The sequence below is a fragment of the Lissotriton helveticus genome, chromosome 3_1, assembly GCF_964261635.1.
Source record: "Lissotriton helveticus chromosome 3_1, aLisHel1.1, whole genome shotgun sequence".
Lineage (NCBI taxonomy): Eukaryota > Metazoa > Chordata > Amphibia > Caudata > Salamandridae > Lissotriton > Lissotriton helveticus.
The window spans coordinates 2076225043-2076247927 of record NC_136061.1 but is presented as its reverse complement, the minus strand read 5'-3'; the positions used below and the strand labels follow the sequence as shown (position 1 = coordinate 2076247927).

Below are 22885 nucleotides of genomic sequence, written 5' to 3'. Positions count from 1 at the left end.
GCATTACCACGCATCCTCCAAACATTCGCCCTTCCTCAACGATGGCTGTTGCAAATATCCATACCTCTGTCGCAGAATTACCTTATGGAGTTAATATCTAATGTAGTGTAAAGCGATGTAGACTATAGAACACACCACCATGGCACATGGGGTGAAATATTATAAATGTAGTGACACGAAGAGCAATAGAGAGCCAGAACAAGAATTGAACTGGGAAAGGAAAGACAAAGGAATGAGATGCTACGATGATAGTGGAAGACAAAGGCAAAAAAATAATGACTGCTGGCAGAAATGGGAACAGTCAGATGTGCAAAAGGGAAGGCATGAATGCTAGTAGGACAGAGAAGAGCAGAAAGGGAGCGAAGGGGGAGAGAATTGAAGAAATGGGGATGAAAAGATTCTGGGCTGTCACTGTATCTGAATAGCTTTAAAACGTGGCGAGATTGGCAGAACAGTTCTTAATTTATTCCGGCGGCTACAGTACAGATGCCTGCCCTAATTTATTCCTGCAAGCGGTGGGAATAAAGGTGGTGGGGGTGTTGGCGGGGGGAATGGATGCGTGTGTACCGATGTGTGTACCAAGGATGGCGAGGGCAAGCCGTAAAAGGAAGAGAGGAAGAGAGATCCCAGATGCGGGAGGGAGGAAGGGAGACAAATCAAGTGATGAGAAATATAAGGCGTTCTGTTTTGAGCTCCCTGAGCCAACATGGTTGGAATTTGAAGAACCAGTGAGTGTGTAGGTCGCTACTAAAGAGACAATCCGCACGGATTGCCTCGGACTGTGTCCCCTTGGCAAACACCACCCCTGTGGAAAGGATCCGAGCGGACATCTTGAACTGCTGCTGGAGGAGGCAGGTTAAAGAGACAGCCCATATTTTTAGCACACCCAGCAGAAGCATCGCTCGGTTGCCACCTTATTTTTAAGCATTCGCACAGCCACGTCCCTAGCAGGCATCTAGAAAGCAATTTCTAATATATGGCAGTGAGAACAGGAAGCCTTGTGGTGGCGAAGCGATGGCTTTGTCATTGCAGCCTCCCCTTTGTTTTAGCATATGTTGTCACTGCAGCCTTCCAGCATACCCTGTTTTCCCGTGCCTGCCCCTTGTTTATCAAACATCAGTGGGATGTCTGCGTGGCTTGCTGGGTGGCTGCTTTAAATGTGGTAACTGTGAGGATTAACTCACTTTACAACGACTTCCTCACTCTATAGAGAGGAAGTCACGTCAAGAGTGTAGTTAATCTTTTACAAATAGTCCCTGGCTGAATGGCACCCATAAGTCTATTATTTCTAGTTATGAAAACCCCAAAGAAGATAAAATTGTAGCTTTTGCCTCCCTTTATCGTGCTGGGGTTGTACCATCCCAAGTTGCCGCGACCTTTGATACGAAGTAACTTGTGCCAGAAAGATGGGCTTTACCCGGCCCGCGTCTTTAATTTCTTAATGTTATCACTTTGGATGTAGATATATGGTTAGGATCAGAGGACTCATGTCCTACTGCACAAACATTAATAACAGAAAAAATAGTAGTGATCAGCTGTTGCTCCGCAAGCCTACCTCGTGCGCCTGCAGTATCACCAGCGCACTGATCAGCCGACTCCTCCGCATGTGCTACCAGCACCACCCTTACTGTAGGAAAGGGTGATGGAGTGAGTAATATGGTACATCTCCCCCACACCTTAAAATTTTGCTATCGAGAGTGTGTATTGCAGGCTCTGAAGGTAGGCCAGTAAGGGAATTGTATCTTATGGAACAACAAAAATGATGTTGTTCCATTAGATACAATTCCCTAGTTGGCCTACCTTCAGAGCCTGCAACACACATCTCAGCCAAGCTACACTTTCAGCTAAGACATTGGTCTAGAGGAAATTGTAATGACTTCAACGTTTGATTTTAGCTGAAAATCCGCCCAACCTTATTTTATGACACAGCTACATGTTTGTGTAGTACACTGTTCGGAATTTCACTGCTGCAGATGAGACCTCAAGTGAGTTAGCACAAGGTAATCCTCCCTCTACTTAACTTACGAGATCTATTTATCAACTAATGCATTTGTGAGTCTTTAGTACCCACCTCAGTTTTTCATTAAATGTGAGCTTTTACAGTGAAAACCAGAATAACTGTTTAGATAATTCATTTTCCCTTCTTACTCTCAGCAGCAGCTTTGACTCATAGGTTCCTCAACCTATAGCAGCTTTCCATTCTTGTGCTGCCATAAAACGATTTGACTTTAATGTTCAGAGGAAGGGATATGTCCCAGGGGATTCAACAGTGTATGTTTTGCAAAATGTCTCCTAAAATGTGGTCTTAACACATAATGGTTCATCAGTGCAACCTGTCTTGTGTCTGTACTTTCATTGCTCACCACAGTCTTGTCAAATTGCTGGATGGACTTTGTGTCTGAGTACGACCTAATCTTTATTTTCAAACACAGTGGGTGGTCGAATTTGCTTTTGGAAACATGCAAAATGCATCCTTCAAAAACACGGCTGCATAGTTTATAAACTAAAAAGTAAAACGGAAGAAAAAAGTTACATTGCGTAAAAATGTCATTGATTCCTTTTAATTCAAATCGCTCTTTGCAACCCTGTGGAACACACTTTGTGGCATTCTTACATCAAATACAATATTTTTCATTGCCAAATGTGCATCCCTGGGATCTCAGAGGATACTTATATTCTCAGAATACTAAGACCTCGTTTTATAGAAAAGCAATAATGTGTACAAGCAGAAAAAGGGGTCTGCAGTTATCAAGTACGGGTACCTGTCAGCCAGTGGCTACTACACTTATTGAGATGAGGCTAATATCAGTCGTGGCTGCAAATGATTTCCTTGACTGGGTACGTTGGTATGGTTGGCATGTATTTCAAAGTAGTATAAGCAAGACGCTAGTGGTGTTTGTAGCAAGGTGATAGCCAACTAAGGGCCTCATTAAGTGACCCTGTACTGGCCATTTTAAGTACACCTCCAAAGAGTTATCAGTTCCAGGAGCCTTGGTCTCATTCCACGGCTATTTCCTTATTTTGCCCTGTGAACAGATCTGAGGCGTTCTAGTGGATCTCACAGCTCTGATTGGACCAGGGCATGCTGTTGTAGACGTCACTGAACAGGGACCTGGTAATGGGGGCCTGAATGGCAGGTCTATGCAGCGATGGGTGTGCGTGTGATGGGCTGACAATGTCTGCTGTATGAGAGAGTGTTTTTGTGATCTTGGTGTTGGGGGAACAGGCTATCTCGTATCTGTGATGGACATGTGAAATCTTCTTGCCTTCTGATGTATTTGTGGGCGGCCATAGATTTGCAGCCAGGCCCGGACTGGCCGTTGCGGGCACCCGGCAATCCCCCGGTGCACCGCAAGGGTGGGGGCTGGTTTTGGGCCCCTGGGGGCCGTTTTTGTTACAGGGCGGTTTTTGGCCCTGTAACAAACTCGGCCGAAAACCGGCCATGGCAAAGAGCGCGGTCGCACCCCCAACGCCCCGGGGGAGGCCAAGCACTTTGCCAGGACCGGTTTTGGTTCCCGGTCTGGCCCTGTTGGTGGCTCGTGTTTATGGGACTTTATAGCGTATGTTTGCTGCTATGTGTTTATTGGAGAATTTCTGTCTAATGTGTTTGTGTGTGGAAATATAGTGGAAAGTGATTTAGAGGGTAATTTGATTGCTGTCTGCACAGCATATGTACATTGTGTCTTGTTGGGCGTGGGCTGGAAGCACTTCCTAATGCTCTGGTTCCATTTGTGTCTGGAGACTTACAGGGGACGGCTATTGTGAGCAAAATAATTGGTGCCTGTATGACATATCTGTGCTGAATTTGATGCATGTGAGGTGTTCTACCTGATATGTTCTGTTGGAAGCTAGCCTGCACTATGGGAATGAAGTTTATAGCACATCACTTTGATAGGATAGCTGAATTGAGCTTGAGTTGTAGCAAACATGCATACGCCATACCTCTATGCTCCTGAGGCGGAAGCCGGGAGACGCTGTATTTTAAAGTGTGTAACTTGTGTTTTTATACCTTACCTGCTGCTATTTGCTGACTTGCACATCGAGGGCTCCGTGCAGCGGATCCATCGCTCACGTGACGCCCTCCCAACGGCTGGCCACGCCCACCTCCAGGCCACGCCCCTTCCCGCCCTTCTTAAGCGCCAGCTAGCGAGCGCTCATTTGGTTCTATGCTCCTGAGGCGGAAGCCGGGAGACGCTGTATTTTAAAGTGTGTAACTTGTGTTTTTATACCTTACCTGCTGCTATTTGCTGACTTGCACATCGAGGGCTCCGTGCAGCGGATCCATCGCTCACGTGACGCCCTCCCAACGGCTGGCCACGCCCACCTCCAGGCCACGCCCCTTCCCGCCCTTCTTAAGCGCCAGCTAGCGAGCGCTCATTTGGTTCTATGCTCCTGAGGCGGAAGCCGGGAGACGCTGTATTTTAAAGTGTGTAACTTGTGTTTTTATACCTTACCTGCTGCTATTTGCTGACTTGCACATCGAGGGCTCCGTGCAGCGGATCCATCGCTCACGTGACGCCCTCCCAACGGCTGGCCACGCCCACCTCCAGGCCACGCCCCTTCCCGCCCTTCTTAAGCGCCAGCTAGCGAGCGCTCATTTGGTTCTATGCTCCTGAGGCGGAAGCCGGGAGACGCTGTATTTTAAAGTGTGTAACTTGTGTTTTTATACCTTACCTGCTGCTATTTGCTGACTTGCACATCGAGGGCTCCGTGCAGCGGATCCATCGCTCACGTGACGCCCTCCCAACGGCTGGCCACGCCCACCTCCAGGCCACGCCCCTTCCCGCCCTTCTTAAGCGCCAGCTAGCGAGCGCTCATTTGGTTCTATGCTCCTGAGGCGGAAGCCGGGAGACGCTGTATTTTAAAGTGTGTAACTTGTGTTTTTATACCTTACCTGCTGCTATTTGCTGACTTGCACATCGAGGGCTCCGTGCAGCGGATCCATCGCTCACGTGACGCCCTCCCAACGGCTGGCCACGCCCACCTCCAGGCCACGCCCCTTCCCGCCCTTACGGCCGCCTTTATCTATGTGTCAATATAGAACGCGCAGCGGACGCGCGCAGCGGGAGCGCCGACTTCGCGCCGAAGTCGCGCACAAGTCAAGCCCGTCTGCGCCCGTCCGCGGCCGAACGGGGCAAGGGGCACGACGCTATGCCCAAATTATATCATATTCCTCCAAAGACCTTATCGCCCTCCAAGGCACCTGGCCACTTCCGGACCCTGTCCGTAGACTCGTCGATTCATTGGGCCTTGCCCCCACCCTCCCTGCACTGCCGCACTCCCTGCCGCAATCTCCCCTCCCACCCTGCCTCCCCTGCCCTGACCCACCCCCCTCCACCCCAGCTCTGTCCGTTATTCTACTCAATACCAGGTCGGCGGTCAAGCATCACCACGAGCTGTTCGTCCTACTCGATACCGAGAAACCTGACCTACTGCTCTTGACCGAGACCTGGTATTGCGATACCTCCCTTCCCGCTCTCCTGGCCACCCTTCCACCGTCTTACGTGGCCCTACGTGCCGATCGACCGGCCGGCAGGGCGGGCGGTGGGGTCGCACTAATTACTAGGTCAGACCTGCACTTCCAGTTACTTCCCTCTCCCCCTATGGCCCCTGTCGACTTCCTGGTGGCCCGTTCCCTCCAGACCGCCCCTCCCATCACTTGTCTCCTCATGTACCGCCCCCCTCAGCCCTCGCCTTCATTTCTACCTGCCTTCCAAGACCTGCTGGCAAATCTGGCGGTCAACTTTGCCTCGGTTTTGGTGCTGGGGGATTTTAATTACTGGCCCTCAGACCCACACGAGTGCTCCGCCTCAAAAGAATTTACCGAATCTCTGTCTTCCCTCAACTTTGTCCCACACATTTCTGTCCCCACTCATTCTCACGGGCACACACTTGATCAGGTCTGGGCTCTTAACCTCCCTCTGGCTTCGGTGGCGGTCTCCCCTTGCCCTTGGTCCGATCATGCCCTCATCTCTTTCACCATCCCCCACAACTCATCCCCCAAAACCCCGCTTGCCAAAAACACCTGGGCGCGGAACTGGAACAGGCTGGATCTCCCCTCCCTGACCTCCCTGCTTCACAATTCCACCCCCCCCCTCTCTGGCTTATCATCGGCCTCACAGGCCAAGGCCATTAACACCTGGCTGGCTGGAGCCTGTGACTCAGAGGCCCCCTTACGACGCATCTCCATCCGCCGGCTTAAGGACTCTAACCGATGGTTTAACGACCATCTAAAAGAACTTAAGCTGAGCGTTCGGAGGGCGGAGAGGCAGTGGAGGAAGAACTACTGCCCGTTATTAAAAACCCACTTTCTGACACTGTTGGCTGATTACAAATCAGCAATTCTAGCTGCTAAGACCGACTACTTCTCTACGAGAATAATGTCGGCCGCCAACAAACCCAGGGCTATTTTTGACATCGTAAACGACCTGGCGTTCTCAGATCGAGCCTCGCCCCAAATCCCTCCTTCCCAGCTTCTCTGCGACCAATTAAACAACTACTTCGTGGATAAGATCACCAATATCAAGGCCAATATCCCTCTACCCTCGCCTACCTTCGTCGATCCCTCCCCCCCCCCAGTTCAAAATCATCTCACTGTCATCCCTCCCTTCACTCAGGAATCCTTTCTGTCGATCCTTCCCAAAGTTAAATCTGGGTCACCGGCGGATGTCTGCCCTGCTCGCATCCTACAGCAAATCTATTCTAGCTGCCCTGATCCCCCGATTGCCTTCCTCAACAGCGCCTTGGCACAGGGTGTGGTGCCCCCGGTACTAAAAGCAGCCACCATAGTACCCCTGCTGAAGAAACCCGGCTCGGACCCTTCTATCTCGTCCAACTTTCGCCCCATCTCCCTGCTGCCCTTTCTGGGCAAGGTGATGGAACGCCATGTTACCGCGGCTCTGAGCACCCACATTGAGGCGAATGGGGGGCTGGCTTCTCGTCAGGCAGGATTCCGCCCCAGGCACTCAACAGAATCGGTCGTAGTCGCCGTCCTAGACAACCTCAGAAAGGGCATGGATGACAACAACCACCAGGCACTGGTCCTCCTCGATCTTTCCGCCGCCTTTGACACGGTGGACCATACCATCCTACTCACCCGTGTCAAGGCGGCTGGCATCGGGGGATCAGCCCTTGTCTGGCTCTCCTCCTTTCTGAGGGACCGCACCCAGGCGGTCCGTCTAGGCGACTTCACCTCCACTCCCCTCCCTGTCACTTGTGGTGTTCCCCAGGGTTCCTCTCTCTCCCCTCTTCTCTTTAACCTTTATATCTTTCCTCTCATCTTTGCTCTCCAGCAGTTGGAGGTCACCGTCTTTAACTACGCGGATGACCTCCAGCTCATCTTTGATCTGTCCCCCTCTTCTCTCTCGGTCTCCAATTTCCAGTCTACTATGACATTCATCAGGGACTGGATGAATCACAACCACCTTAAACTGAACCCTGATAAAACTGAGCTGGTTCTCACTGGTGGTTCGTCCAGTCCCTGGAACTCTCTTTTCTGGCCCCCCTCTCTTGGCCCTGCACCCTCCCCCTCCACCACTGTCAAAACACTGGGTGTAAAAATGAACAATCAGCTCACTCTTCACTCTCACATCAGCTCCGTGGTCTCCTCCTGTTTCCTCACTCTTCGAACTATCCGCTCTGTCTCCCGCTTCTTCACCCCTCAGGCCCTCAAGACCATCATGGCCGCCCTGGTAATCTCGCGTTTGGACTACGCCAACGCTCTTTTCCATGGCATCCCTGCCTATAGTTTGCGTAGACTCCAAGCCATCCAGAACCAGGCGGCCAGACTGATATTTGGCCTCCCACGTTATCACCACTCCACCCCCCTCCTAAAGAAACTCCACTGGCTCCCCGTGAAACAACGTTCCCTCTTCAAAATCGGGTGCATGGTTTTCCAGGCCCGTCAGGGCACTGCCCCTGCTTTCATCACTTCACTTATCAAACCCTACGTCCCCGCAAGAAATCTCCGGTCCTCCTCCAAGTCCCTTCTCCTGATCCCCCGTTTCTCGCGCAAAAAATGGGGTGGATCCAATTTCTCTACTCTGGCCCCTTCCTTTTGGAACTCTCTCCCTGATAACCTCCGCTCCGCAACTCAGTACCTTTCTTTCCGTGGAGATTTGAAAACTTTCCTATTTAGCCAGGCTTTCCCCGCCTAAATTTTCTCCCCGGTCTTCCTTCCCCTCAGCCACTGAACCTTCAGCGCCAAGAAACCGCAAGGTGTATGCTGCGCTTTACAAGCATTTTAAATTAGAAATTATACCTGGGACAAAAACTTGCAACACATAACACGCTCACGAGGATTCTATAAAAAAATTTAATACTATGGCCTGTTTAACTGAATAAAATAAGCTTGAGTATGCCAGTTGATCCTTAGGGGTGAAGGTCCCTCAGTTTTTAAACACACTGTGCCCGATCCTAAAAGTACAAACTAACAACCAGAAACCAGAAGCTGCTTTGATAGCAAAAGCATGGATTGAGAAACTTTTGACCTACAAAACAATCATATCTGCCAGGAAATGTGCCTTCGAGTTCGTATTGTATATATTTCACTAAATGCTCTCGAGTTGCCATATGCCCCCATAACTACATATATAAATATGTATAAATATGTCCCCCCTTGTGCTCATACATGCTCTATACCTACCCAAGGTGTGCTTAAGTACTTAGAGCAGTGGGTCTTAACCTTTTGACTCCTGTGGACCTTCACTTAATCATTACTGGAACCCGGGGAACCCCACTGAATCATTATTGGTATCCAAGGTCCCTCACTGGGTCATTACTGTGAGCCGGAGACCCTGGGTTAAGTATTTTTGATAATTTGAATCACAAGACAATACAGAACAATACAGAAAAAGGCATTCATCAAACAAATTCACAAATGATAAAATATTTCACAAATGTACAAAGGATTCACATTTTAACTTTAATGGAATGGTTGGAGCTTTTCTAAATTCATTTGAAGGCACTCATTGGCCATACTATATTTGGTTTAATGCATGTGCACTGCTCTTACAATCAATCTGAGTATCTAAAGATACTGATTTAATTGTTAGCCTCCAATGTAAAATACTTAACATTTACAGTTTAAACATTTTCAATTTTAAATTTTTCTTCTTTATTTATATTAGACTTTATTAATCTGTTAATATTGTTTCATCTTCTAAGTAGTCACGGACCCTCTGTGCAGGTTTCATTGACCCCAGGGGTCCTTGGACCACAGGTTAAGAACCACTGCTTAGAGCATTTACTTTGGGTATCTTCAGTGAAACTCTAGTGAATGAATGCTGCTCTTTGGAAGAGAAAAAATCCACACAGACGGGTTAGGGAAACAAATGCCTGGCCTCTGCTTCCAGATGCCTTTTCTACAACACTGTGTGCCACATAGACGTCTAAATCTGCATGGTGGCGCAAAGCTATCAATGGAGATTCCACGCAACTACTGTTCTATAAAATGTACTAGGAGGGTAGACGTCCATACTTTATATTTCACTGCCTCCTCTCAACTATATATACAGTTAATGTGGTAACAGTTGAATAGTAAAGGAGGGGATAGGCTGGGGAAGAATAGGTCTCAAAATATACGAGGTAGCAGACATAAATATTGAAGAATAGTCTTATATTCCGTATTACAACCTCCATTTATTAATCTCCTTCTCGGCTCTGCAGCAACATTTCATCATGGTCTCCCATACAGTCATCAAAGGGTGATCTGGAGTCTTCCAGCTCCTAGCAATGTCTCTCTTTTCAATTAGGTAACCTAGCCCAGAATGAGACGCTGGTATCTAGTGTGTGCTCCGCCCTCCATTAACTCCAGCAAAGCATTTTTTGGGTCTAGGCACTCAGTAATCTGGAGAAGCCTTGTTAAGGTGTGGACAGACCTCTAGTATTTAGCAATGTGCAGACAAGCCCATATGATGTGATAAAAGGAATCCCATAGGTCACCACAGCACCAGCAGCTTGATTACTCTGCTTTCCCCATTCTCCACAGATGGGATGGACTGTCATAAGAATGGTGGAAGTATTTGAACTGAATTAGCTTCAGGGTAGGCAGGATAGCCAGTACCTGATTGGCCATCTTGGCCTCATGCCAGTCCTCATTGTCCAGGCCTCCAATGTCTTCTGCTCACCTCTCACACAGCACTACCAGGGAGTCAGGCGTGTTAAGTACCAGGGAGTTGTACAATCATGAGATATCTTTATGTGGGCCTAATGCTAGTTTTGCCTCCAGAGAGTTAAAGTTTGGCACTGATCCTAGAGTCTCTCTGTGGGTCTCTAAAGTGTGTCTCACTTGAAAGTATTTACAGAATTAAGTAGAGTGTAGCCCAAATTCGGTTTTGAGATGATCAAAGGATTCTATATGGTCACCCTGCTACTGGTCCCCTAGAGACAAGATCCCATGAGGTCCTACCCACAGATGCCCTCTAATTGTGTTGTGTGATTTAACCAGGTACCGCTCCATAGTGGCGTGAGGGCAGTGTACTTCCCTAACCATTTAATTGATTACAGGGCTTCTCTCCAACAGATAAAGTGAACCTATTAGGAAAAACAGTCAAAGAACTAGGGGGGATTGCTGAGGTGAAGCTGAGGCATTGTCTGCCACCGCCAGGGGAGAGGCCCACCCTGCACACAGAGTGTGCCCCTAGATCCATTCCCACACCCTGTCAGTATGTTCAAAGAAGAGAGCTTTATCCTGAAAGAGTATCTTGAGCTTGGCAGGGAACAGGAACGAGAATTTCACACCTAAAGCTCAGAGATTTGCTTCACTTGACCAAATGAACTGTGCTGGGCCTGGACCAGTCTCGTATATTCAGGAAAAATGAATAACTGTGAAAATTCAAAGCGAGTTTTACCCTTAAGTCTAGCTGTGCAGAGAATTAAGTCCCTGTCCCCCATAGTTTAGGAAACGGGCGAAAAGTACTCTGGTGGGGGCAGCTCGGGTGGGGGCAGCTCGGGGGGAGGCCTGTGGGCAAGGGCCCTACATGCTCGTTTGATGAAAAAGCAGGGCGATAAGTGGTCCAAGGGGAGAAACGATCGAAGCCGGGTCGCAAGAAAGGCTTTTGGCGGGGATACTCTGGTTCGTTTGGGAAGCCCATGAACTGTAAGTTATTACGATGGGATCGACGTTCTGCGTCATCTACCCTGACCGCCTTGTCCAAACCTGGCAGCTGGAGCTTGCTATCCATTTGTTGCCGGTGGAACTACATGCTTTCAATGGTCGAGATGGGGGTTTCAGCTTTCTTGACCCTGCCAGTTGCATTGCAGAGGTCCAGGTGCAGTAGGGAAAAATCCACTTTAAACTTCTCAATTTTGGTTTCTAGAGCTGTCTAGAGTCCTGGGTGTGAGTGTGCCTGCAGTAGGGTCGGCACACTCACACCCTTACCAGTAAAAGGCAGGTCAGTAAGGGCTGCCTCATGAGTCAGGTGGACAGCTAGAACGTCACCCTGCTGTAGGGGCTTGGTGAATTTGTCTAATTTGCTTTGTTTCAGGGATAAATATCCTTTGCCATGTTGCAGATGATGGACTCAGGATTATCAGGCCCACCAGATGCCCACGAGGGACAGCAGGACAAGCCTGGCTCCACACACATGTTCTCCCTGACTGAAGAAGACTCTTCCCTTGGAACTTTGGTAGCACTCAGGGGGTAGGGCCACCGAGTTGTGCTAAAGGGTTTTGGGCATGGGGGCTGTCAGCTCAGTGGGCTCCAGTCCTGCCAAGCCATTAAGGTACGGGTACCTCGCTGGGTGGGTAGAATGTTGCTGGATTCTAGACGCCAGCTGGGAGCTTCAGCAAATAGCTGCCACCATCTTGCTCTGCCAGCCACACCCCCCTTAATTCCACCTTCTTGTCCTTCTCACAGCTTTTCATTTATCTTTCATATACTGTTTATAAATACTGTTTTTTCCACAATAATATCTATACATCCATTATATCACATGAAACACAGTTCCCCATATATAGTCATTCTACCACATAGGACACATTGTTTTATATAGCTCACATTTTTACCTAAGTATGACTTATCTTTTTGACCCAATGCACTTCATAGTCCATATTCTGAACAGTGTATTTATCATGAGCATTACACTTCCAAATCTATATTTTCTATATTTAATCTTGAGTGTACAATTTATGCACCACATGTAACTTTATATTTTTATACATTCTAACCCATACATTTCTATGTGCATTACCAAAGTAATAAATCTATCTAAATCTGCATTCTCCACTGCAAGACAATGCATGTATTGCACACAGAAACTACATATAATATATCACCAACTTCCTTTTTATTTACGAGTGTAAAATGAAACGGATGCATGAGACGTTACTCAGTTTCTGAAAACATACTATCAGTCACGCCAACTACAACAGTTTTCACAAGGGCATGATTTACTGAGTCTAGTCTTGAAAAATTTAGTCAATGGACTCTCAATTCAGACCTTAGCCGAGGTGATATTTCAGCATGCAGTGGTATTGTAGACTAGGGATATCTAAATGAATTATTATTATGGCAATGTTTAGCTTACATTTGTACACTAATTAGACACACAACAGACACGTACATTAAAGTATAGTTCATTATTATTTGAGGACTGATGGCTCCTCGTTCTCTGGCTCTAAATGTAGCTTCCCTCAATCACCACTCTATGGGCCCCATCACAGGTATTTGTGGATTCTCTTAAGGAGACTGCCACACCTGCTTGGTCTGGGAAGAATCTGTTTGTGCACCACTCTTTGCCATTGGGCCTCAAATCTCAGGTCTTGTATTATGACCCTTAGTTGTAAGTGGGATGCTCTTTAAACCAGCTCGCCTAATGTTGTAAGGATTCCGTTTGGAAGTTTAAATGTCTCGCTTGTGGTTCCCCTCCCCGTCCTTTTCTTTAGTCTGTGTATGGACATTGCAATGATTATGTCGCTTGGCCAGATGCACAATAATGCAATTTTGGAAAGATGACCTACGGATCATCATGTCTGATGGAACTGGAACCAGAATATTGTGGCCGAAATATTGTCTGACAGAAATATTGTGTCCATTGCTTACTTTGAACCGGTGCTTGCAGGTGGGGCCCAAAGCAGTCATTTCTGGGGACTTGCACTTATTTTTCCTCTTCTGACTTTGGACAGAGGGAGATAAAAATATATAAGGAGGAGGAAGAGAAAGACGGAAAAACAGTGACAAAGAGACATATCAGGGATGAAAAAAACTGCAAGAGTGATTTAAAAGGACAGGAAGAGTCTGATGATGGATGAAAGAGACACAAGGGATACTCAAGACTAAGAAGCTTAGTTATTTGGCACCCTGGACATTCTGTAGGGCCAGCTGCAGGCTTCTAAGCAAAACTTTGGTTCCCAAAACGTATATATATATTTTTTTTACAAATTAAGCACTGATTATTTCCTAAATATCCTTTGCAAAACTTTCACCTCATTTGAGGTAATAACAGAAAATCTTCACCCTGTAGAGACCATGGTTGGTCTTTGGTATTATGTCAGGCTAATTTTTGTTACTGATATCCTAACATACAACCTGGCTGATGCTGTTCCATGATACAATGAGTCAGCGTTATGAGTGTAGCTCCTACTAGACTATATCAAACGACAAGAAACAGTTGTAAAGGGTAGAGTCTCCTAGACAATGCGATAATTCAGAAGGGCTGAAACCTACAAACAAATGTTATGGTCTGACAATCAATCAATCAATCAATACATTTGTAGAGCGCGCTACTCACCCGTGAGGGTATCAAGGCGCTGAAGGGAGGGGGGGGGGTGCCGCTACCGTTCGAATAACCAGGTCTTGAGGTGTCTCCTGAAGGTGAGATGGTCCTGGGTCAGTCGCAGGGTTGGACTGGGAACCAAAACCGGCCCTGGCAAATGCTCGGCCGCCCTCCCCCCCCCCCCCGGGGGACTTGGAGGTGCCGCCGAGCGCTTTGCTAGGGCCGGTTTTCGGCCGATTTTGTTGCAGGGCCGATTTTGCAGCTATGCCTCAAAATCGGCCCCCAGGGGCTCAAAACCGGCCCCCACCCTTGCGGCGCACCGGGGGATTGCCCGGTGCGCCGGTATGGCCAGTCTGGGCCTGGTCAGTCGTAGATGTGCGGGGAGAGAGTTCCATGACAGCGTTTCACACAAACGCTGTCAAAAAGATGGATTTCAAAAACAAATACACAGAAGGCTATTTGCAACTTTTATTTTTGTTCTTTGTGCATGTTTTGAAGTTAGTCATTTAACGACAAAACGATCGATGCATGAGAATAACTTACATTCGCCTATCCTGCCTCTCACCGCCACGAGTTTCTGAGCTAGCCATCTCTTCTTATGTCCAGAGTAAAACAAAATGATACTGACATGCATGAAGCCACATATTGTTTAGAGTTTATTGCTGTATACCTTACTGTTTAAAAAAACATGCTTGATTCTCTAGTTCTCGAGTAAATAGTAGTAAGTATTATTATAATATTAATTATTATTATTAATCGTTTGCAGGAAAGGATGCAAGTCATAATCCATGATTTAGCGCAAGTATTGGACGAATGAACAATGGAAAGTGGACCCATACTAACATGAAACCAAAGAATTAAGACAAGAAGCAGGTACACAATCTTTTGAATATTTTAGTTGGCGCTATTGTTTTTTTAACAACGCATGTGTGTGTGTACACACAGCAGACATAAATAATCATAAATCATTACATAATAGTTTCAGATTCCACGAAAACACATTGTAATTCATTGCTAGATCATTTGAATAAACCTATGATGCACAGAAAGTATGGGTATGATGAAGTAATTATACTGCACCTAGAGAGGCAGAGCTCATTTGAATACATTCCAACACAGCTGGTCCTCAAGTTTAGCCACCACAGGTAGCTGGAGAGTGAGGGAAGTCCCACAAATGAAGGGAGTGGAAGAATTCCAGTCTTTATCCTCCTTTTCGCATTTGCCCTCATTGCTCCTTTTCCATCTAACTTCTTCCGATCTTATTTTTTGCCCCATTACTTCCTTTCAATTGTTTTCGTTTTCTGGTTTTCCATTTCTATTTTCTCTTTCGTTTCTTTTCTCTTTTTGCTTTCCCTTCGTCCACTCTTTTCTTCCCACCTTGCCTCATCTCTCTTTATCTCATGCACCTGACATCACATCCTTCCTTATCTCATCCCCCAACTCCTGTCCCTTACCTCTTCCTATATCATATAACATCTCTTTCCTCATTCTCTTCCTTCCATGCTGTCAACCTCTCTCTATTCTTTCCCTTTTCATACCACCAATTTATTGATATTAAATTGCACTAACTTCAGGTACCTGCTTTTTAGTTTTCTGCTCAGTTTATTTGCCGAACCTTTGTATTTCTATGAAAATACTCCCACGTAGGTAAACTTTACCAAAGAGCCTTGTATGGTCATAAATGGAGGTGGAAGATATAATCAGGATGAGATCTGAAGATGGAATTAAGGAACAAACCTTTTTCTGCAATGAAAGACTTTAACTATGCATTGACTCGCAGTTTTCCTAATAAATAATGGCCTACAGGAGTGCCATTTAATGTACTTTCTCCTTTATAGTTATGGGGTTTCTACTGCTTCCCAATCCATATATCAGTACATCAAACTGGGTTGGCTGTCATCTCCTGTGAGATACACGTGCATAGTATCTCAGGTCTGATGCCTTCACTGATGCCATTAATTACTGACTTGGCAGATGTGATGAATTCTCTTGTGTCATCCACAGTGCATTGTGTTGGGAATTAAGCACTCAGTGATCCTTCATTTCTGTATAATGAACCATGCCAGTGTCTTGACCGTCAGTAACTTTATGGATAATCCGAGCAATAACAGTACTACTTTGCAAAGATGCTATGGTGCAGTTGTAGACATACAGTTAGGCAAATTAAGTGGGCATCTCTGAAGAAGAGCCTGAGCTCAAAAGCCAGTGCATGTCATATCTTTGGTCATCACTGCAGGGTCAGTCCGATCCAGCTGCACAAAGTACATGTTGATACAGACAACTATGCCTCCAGTCGCTGTGTTTAAGCTATAGCTCATGCACAGGTCCTCAGGGTAGTCTATCATCGGATCTTGTGTCCGGCTTTATGAGGTACGCGTCCTAGATCGTCCCTACAATGTTGAGGCTTAGGAGTGATGTTTCGCTCTGTGAGGTCCGATGCACCTCCATCCCTTTAACCCACGACAGTTCCACCCACTGTGATAAAACTTTGCATTTAGGTGCCTGAACTCAAGGCACTGTGAAGATGCGTGTGCAAACATTCGCTGTATGCACTACGGAATGAGCTAGAATGAACTGTGTGAATTTGAGTCTGGAACTTCTCTGTACTTTGTGACATGTTCTAATGCAGCTGCCCATTGTGTATCTGACATGTCAAGGCTTGTGTCCTAGATCCACATATTCTTTAAATATGAGCTCTGCTTGAGTGTCGTGTGATCAATGCATTATAAAGTATAGTGGTTGCTTTCCACCGTTTCCATGATTCAGTAAGCACAGCACTACCGCAGGCTTGCCAGGCTTTACATGATCTTGGACCCATATTTGTCTCAATTTGGTCACTAAGGCATTGTAAGTTAAGAATTGGCCAGGTCCTATCATGCATGCTTTCCTTGTGGTTTGAAATGTGCACATCCCTTTTTCTGTATACATGCCACCAAATATTTGCACGCCCGCATCTATCCATGGCCTCCTGCCATGCATATAAGTTGAAATCACTATTCAAGAAGCGTCCATAATATTAACTGTGGTGCATACAGAGGGTGGAGGGGTGGGGTGGTGTAGTTGTCCATGCACATGAAAATATATGTGCCCGCAAGTTTTCACCACCATTGGGAACATGTTCAATCTGTGGGGTGTCAGCGCCGGGGTCAATACCCAGTCAATGCTCGCACTACCCTCTGCCGTAAGTCCGCTCGCTCTGGGTTAGGCGCCCTTTCCAGCCATCACAACGGACACTGTGGCTAGGCTGCCGCGCAGTATATTTCATAATTCGGGCCCCCTCGATCATGGGGAATTGTTTCTTAGGAAGTACAACCATCTGTTTTCCACATAGAGAACACTGTGGTGCTTCATAAAAACACTTTCCTGAGAATTACGGCAGGGCTACGAATAGGTACAACAGTCGCAGCAAAATGAACATTTTGGCTATTACTACCCGTCCTAGAGGTGACAGTGGGAGGTTGATTCTGAAATACATACACTGGCGACTAGCCATTAGACCCGACATAGATTACCTTTGACAAGGTCACCATACTCCTGGTAAGTGTTTACCCCCAGAAATTTGAAGTTGTCAAACTGATCCAGCATTGTCATCATCGCCAGTAGAGTTTCTTGGGCTTTGTGGGGATAAGTGTGTCATGCACGTAGTGACACTATGGGCCAGCTCTCTAGTGCTGCAACACCCCAGTCTGGACTCTCCAATCTCAGCAGGAATGCTTAAGGTTCCATAGCCAGTTCAAAAGTATTTGGGGACAGTGGGCACCCCTGCTTAGCACCCCTGATGACACTGAAGCAATCTGAAACTATCTGGTCAGTTTAAACCTTGGCAGTCAGGTTGGTACATAGTAATTGAATCTAGCTGAAAAACTCTGGGCCACGCTCCACCCTCTTTAGGACTAACATGAGATAAGATGATGCTATGGTGTCAAAGGCCTTTTCTTTGTCGAGCCACAGTAGTAAGTACTTTTCATCTCTCGCATCAGCCTCTTTCATGAGGTAGAATAGATAAGTATTGTGGAAGGTGTTTCTTCTCAGTATGAACCCATCCTGGTCTGGGTGTATTAATGTCTCGATTATCGGACGCAGTCTATTGGCCAGTATTGTGCCCAAGATCCTAATTAAGTAGGGACAGAGGGCGGTAAGAACATTCATTCAAGGAGTCCCTTCCTTGATTAGAAAGGACCATTGCCAATGCTTCATGTTCCACATTGTTTGGCCGCATAACACACATTGAGCGAGCAAGCTTTGCGTGACATGGGTTTTATAGGTGTTATACTTATAAAACGCGATAGGGACTCTGTCCACCCCTGCTGTTCTGTTACGTGCCATTTGATCTATAGCAGTGTATATTTCTTCTATTTCAACGACTCTTCCAGGTCAATCTTAAGGATAGGGATTCCATGTACATAGGCATTAAGTCGAAGTGGACCAATATCTTTAGGCGTAGTGTAAAGTGTGCAATGATATTCTGCAAAGGCTTCATTTACACCTGAATGTGAATTAGGCACACACTCTTCTGATGTCCTAATGGCACCTATCAGGGATCTAGTTTAATGTAACTCTTATTCTCTGAAATGTATTGACCTCCATAACTGTAACATTTTACTAAGTGAGGATATTTTTTATTCATTTTCTATTTTTCAAAATAATACATGCATTTTTGTTACTCGTGTGCACCTTCTTTCCCAGGCTATGGACCAGGATCTATAATTTTATGATTGCTTCACAAAAAATGTGCACTGGCCTAACTTTTCAATTTGGCCCTAAAATAGGATCATTCGTTTTAGCTATTGCAAATGAAGACTTTTCCTTAAAGTAAAAACTCACTGATTTTGGTAAATATTAATGTAACAATGCTTGTCAAAAATGCTATCAGAACTTCCTTCAGTGCGGTACTACCAAATAACTAACACTTTACTTACGTACCACTGAGTCAATCTTCCCTAAAAAAAATTGGGGTTAATGGTTGGCCATGCTGAAGGCAAACATACAACCTTAACTGGATCATATTACAGCACATAGTAACAAAGTGCAACACATAAATCTTAAAAACATTGGCTTGTAAAATCCCTTCGCAAGCATGTAACGGACGAGTCAATTTGCTGCTATTAGTCACAAAGGTACTAGTCATTCTAACCATTACTATCTCCTTTCTTTACATGTATCGATATGAATATTTTGTGTAAATGCCAAAGTGTAAGATTCTTTTGTTAAATCAACCCCATGAATGTGTCTCAAACAGCAAGAATAACCAGTGTGTCGCCAGCTGTTAACATTAACCAAAGGCCATAAGGACATGTCTGATTGTCTCAAACCAACTCCTTTGCATTCAATCCTGTGGTATCGCTGTCTGCTAATGCCTTTGTAGCGGCGCACATTGTTTTCCGTTTCATAATTATTAAGTCCGTTTAACTGCATGGGTACATACATACATGTCCTTATGACATATAAACCAATGGTCTCATTTAGGGTGCCACTGTCTGTAAATGCTTTTGTAGCGGCTCGCACTGTCATAAGGACATGTATGTATGGCCGACGGTCGGCGTAAATCACTAACGTTTGGAATCAGCCTCAGGGAATGCGGCAAGGGGCAATGCGCATTAAAGTGGCCTACTGTAGATGCCACGCGTGTTGGAGCTGCCGGGTTGGTATAACTTGAAGAGCAGCACATCAGTCCTTCTGAGTCTTCCACAGGTTCAGAGGTGTACTGGAGAGCTGGGTCTGAGGGTGTATTATTGATACCTGGTGCCCACCTTGAAGTAGGAGAAGGTTCAGGAGGTTTCCATGACCAGATGTGTTTGGAATTTCCTGCCTCTCTGCACTGGCCCCAGCTTGTCTGAGGTCACAATAGACTAGTGTCAAACCATTTTTGAGAGTGCTTAAGTAGAGCCTTTGTGAAGCACAAGTGTGGCAGATGACAGCTACTGCCTCATCAAGTCAAAGATGGCCCATCCTGCCAACACTTATGCTCCTTTGTCTCACTGTCTGGGAGCAACATACAAAGACCAACTGCCACCTACACCTAGTCATGCGTACCAGGTAGAGGGCTGCAGGCACCAAATGGTTAAGACAGAAAATACCAACTTTCTAAAAGTGGCATTTTCAAAATTGTGACTTAAAATCCAACTTTACCATTTAAAAGGGTTTTAAATTACAATTCTTTAGACACAAAACTTGACATTCCTACCTGCTCCAATTGAAAGTTATCAATCATTAAATGTAATAAGTTAACTCAATGTTATCCTATGGGAGAGGTAAGCCTTGCTGGAGTAAAAAGGAATTTAAGAGTTTTTTACTACCAGGACATGTAAATCTTAAAAGTACCTGCTCAACATTTTAAATTCACAGCACACCTCCCATACGGGTTGATTAGGGCCTACCCTAGAGGTGACTTAAATGTATTAAATAGGAAGGTTTAGGCCTGAAAATAGGTTTATTTTTGCTTGGTGAAATGGCAGGTTAAACTGCACACACAGGAGGCAATGGCAGACCTGAGACATGTTTTAAAGGCTACTTAGGGGGTGGCACAATAAGTGCTGCAGCCCCGTTACTAGCATTTCATTTATAGGCCTAGGTTACACGCAGCAACACTTTATTTGGAACTTACAAGTAAATTAAATGTGCCAATTGGGTGTAAGCCAATTTCATCATGTTCAAAGGAGAGAACACACAAACTTTAGCACCAGTTAGCAGTGGTGAAGTGCACCGAGTCCTAAGGTAAACAATATGAGATCACCAAAATGGAGGAGTGAGGTAAAAAGTAGGGGGCAAACCACATCAAGGAAGTCGGGTCCAACAGGCATGTTTCCTGGAAAGTTTGGAAGAGTAATATAGATGTCGGAAATTTGGATTTCAAGAATGTTTTATATAACTAAAAAAGCTTTTTTATTACAGCAACTCTTCCAGTGGTTCTTTGTTGGGGAAGGAAAAGCCTCCTTACAGAATAAATATACAGACTGCCACACTGAAATATTTTTATAGTCTTTCATTAACTAGTTCAGATATAATATTTACTGGTAATGGAGCCACAAATGCAATTGTCTTGATTTGTAGAACCTGGGAGGAATCTGTTTTTTCCTAGATAAATCGGGAAAGAAGTGCAAATTAGCTACTCTGTGTTACATGACTACCTTTTTCAATTCAATTCAATTCAATTTCTTTATTCATAAAGTTCACCCTGCCAAAAACGTAACTACCTTTTATCACCAACACCACAGCTTTCCTGGATGGCAATCATCAAAGCAAGGATTACTTCTTCTTATCCTTGACTTTTTATATTTAAATAGAAACTCAAAAGACAAGCTAATAATAGTAATGAGCTACTCTCTAATATTTCTGTATTACAACAGATACTTGCAAAACCTCGATTGCCACGTCTTTTGAAGGTTTAAATATCTTCCTTACTAACAGTCAGGTATCTAGTTATCTGAAGGGATGACTAAGTTGCTATCATTGTGAAATAGGCGTGTAGTGGTCACTAAAACTGAATGCGCATTATACCTCCTCCTATAGAGTTGCTGTTTAACATTGGTCTATTGATTAGGCATTCCCCCCTTTTTTGTTTGTCCTCATTTGCCTTGGTTAACCAAAAATGGTAAACTGTTCTCCGGGGTCTCCCTTGCAGTTGCACTGACCAGAGGGATTTATTCCTGAACCATGAATGGAGCACTCTACACCTTGCTTATATTTCTCCAACCAGAGGTAGCTTAGTTTCTCACAGCCACCTGTGAAGCCACCAAAGGAGTGATTATGCAAAAAAAGTATAGAGGCCTAATTATCGGACTGGAATTAAATAGATTTTACCCAATTCTCATAGGGAAGCCAGAACTCATTAGGCTTATTCTGAGCTACCCAATCCAGCCGGGTAATATGTTTTATTGACATCATCCATTCTATTTTGTTCGTCGGAGTGGCTTCTACCCAGTTTTTACAAATTTCTCTTCAAGCCAAAAGTATAAGATAGAAAATCAATTTTTTTATATTTGTTAGAAACTCATAATGTTCCGGAATCCCAAAGAAAACAAGTATTATGCTTACCTGGAGTGGCTCTCTAAGGTTTGTGGAAATAATATTACTCACGTCCTGCCAGAAATCTTCGGGGCATTCCAGAAATATGTGTCTATCGTCTCCTTTTTCCTTACCACACCTTGGACATCTCGGCGTGGGACCCTTCCCCAATTTAGACGGCTTATATGGAGTCCAATAAACCCTGTGAAGACAGAAAAGGTGGTTCCACCTTAGATTTGCAGCACAAACCGTTGAGTATAAAAAGTTACAAGATACTTGCCATAACGCTTCCATCTGTACTCCAGGCAAGATCTTCTCCCACAATAGCGATGGTAGATGGAAGACTCCATCTGCTGAATCCATTAAAAGCCAATACCAGCTCACCACCTCTTTTTGCGGGTCACATTCGACATCAACTTAGATTCTAAATCGTTTGATATTCCCACACCGGGACCAGCCTTGTGGAGCCAACTCAAAATTTGGAGATTTTTTTATATTGATAGCTGATTGTTAGCTATTCCTTGTCCCTCCTCCCAGAAAATCAAGGCTCCTTCCACTGTCAGTTGTCTCCAGGTTATTATTCCTGCATTTTTCAATGGAAGTGCCAGACTATCCATGGACCACTCCGGAGACCCAGGAGAGTTCCAGATAGGAGCCGTTCCACTATAGTAATTTAGTTTTAATACTCTACTGATCTTATACCATGTCTCTGCAAAAGACTGTAGGGTCTTTAACCTCACTTTTTTAAATAAACGTGGATCTCCATATTTATGTATAAAACCATTTTCTCCTCCTCCTTCCACATCCTGGAGCATTACCTTAAACATTTTCCCAACATCAGAGATATTCAGAGTGCTGAATAAAATGTTTCCTCCTTTTAGAAGAAATAGCCAATCATAATATGATAAGTCTGGCAGTCATAGCCCCACTTTATCATACTGCCTCCTTAGCTTTTTCCCTGCAATACGGACCCCTTTTGATGCCCAGATAAAGCTGGTAATTTTGATTGAGCTTTTTTAAGCCATTCTTCCTTAACAGCTATTGGAATATTCTGGAACATAAAAGTATATTTGAGAAGAATAGACATTTTCACGAGGTTACTTCTGCCGTATAGTGTCAAGGGAAGATGGGTCCAACTTAGTAGTAATTTTCCCATTTCTTTATTA

General features: G+C 45.2%; 1 long non-coding RNA gene across 2 annotated transcripts in view; it reads left to right on the top strand.

The window, feature by feature from the left end:
- The window catches only part of LOC144825265 (uncharacterized), a 149372-nt gene that overhangs the window by 72848 nt on the left and 53639 nt on the right, over positions 1 to 22885 (top strand). For both annotated transcript variants that reach the window (XR_013609366.1, XR_013609367.1), the window contains exon 5: positions 14482 to 14588. This is a non-coding gene — a long non-coding RNA (uncharacterized LOC144825265). The remainder of the gene's footprint in view (positions 1 to 14481; positions 14589 to 22885) is intronic.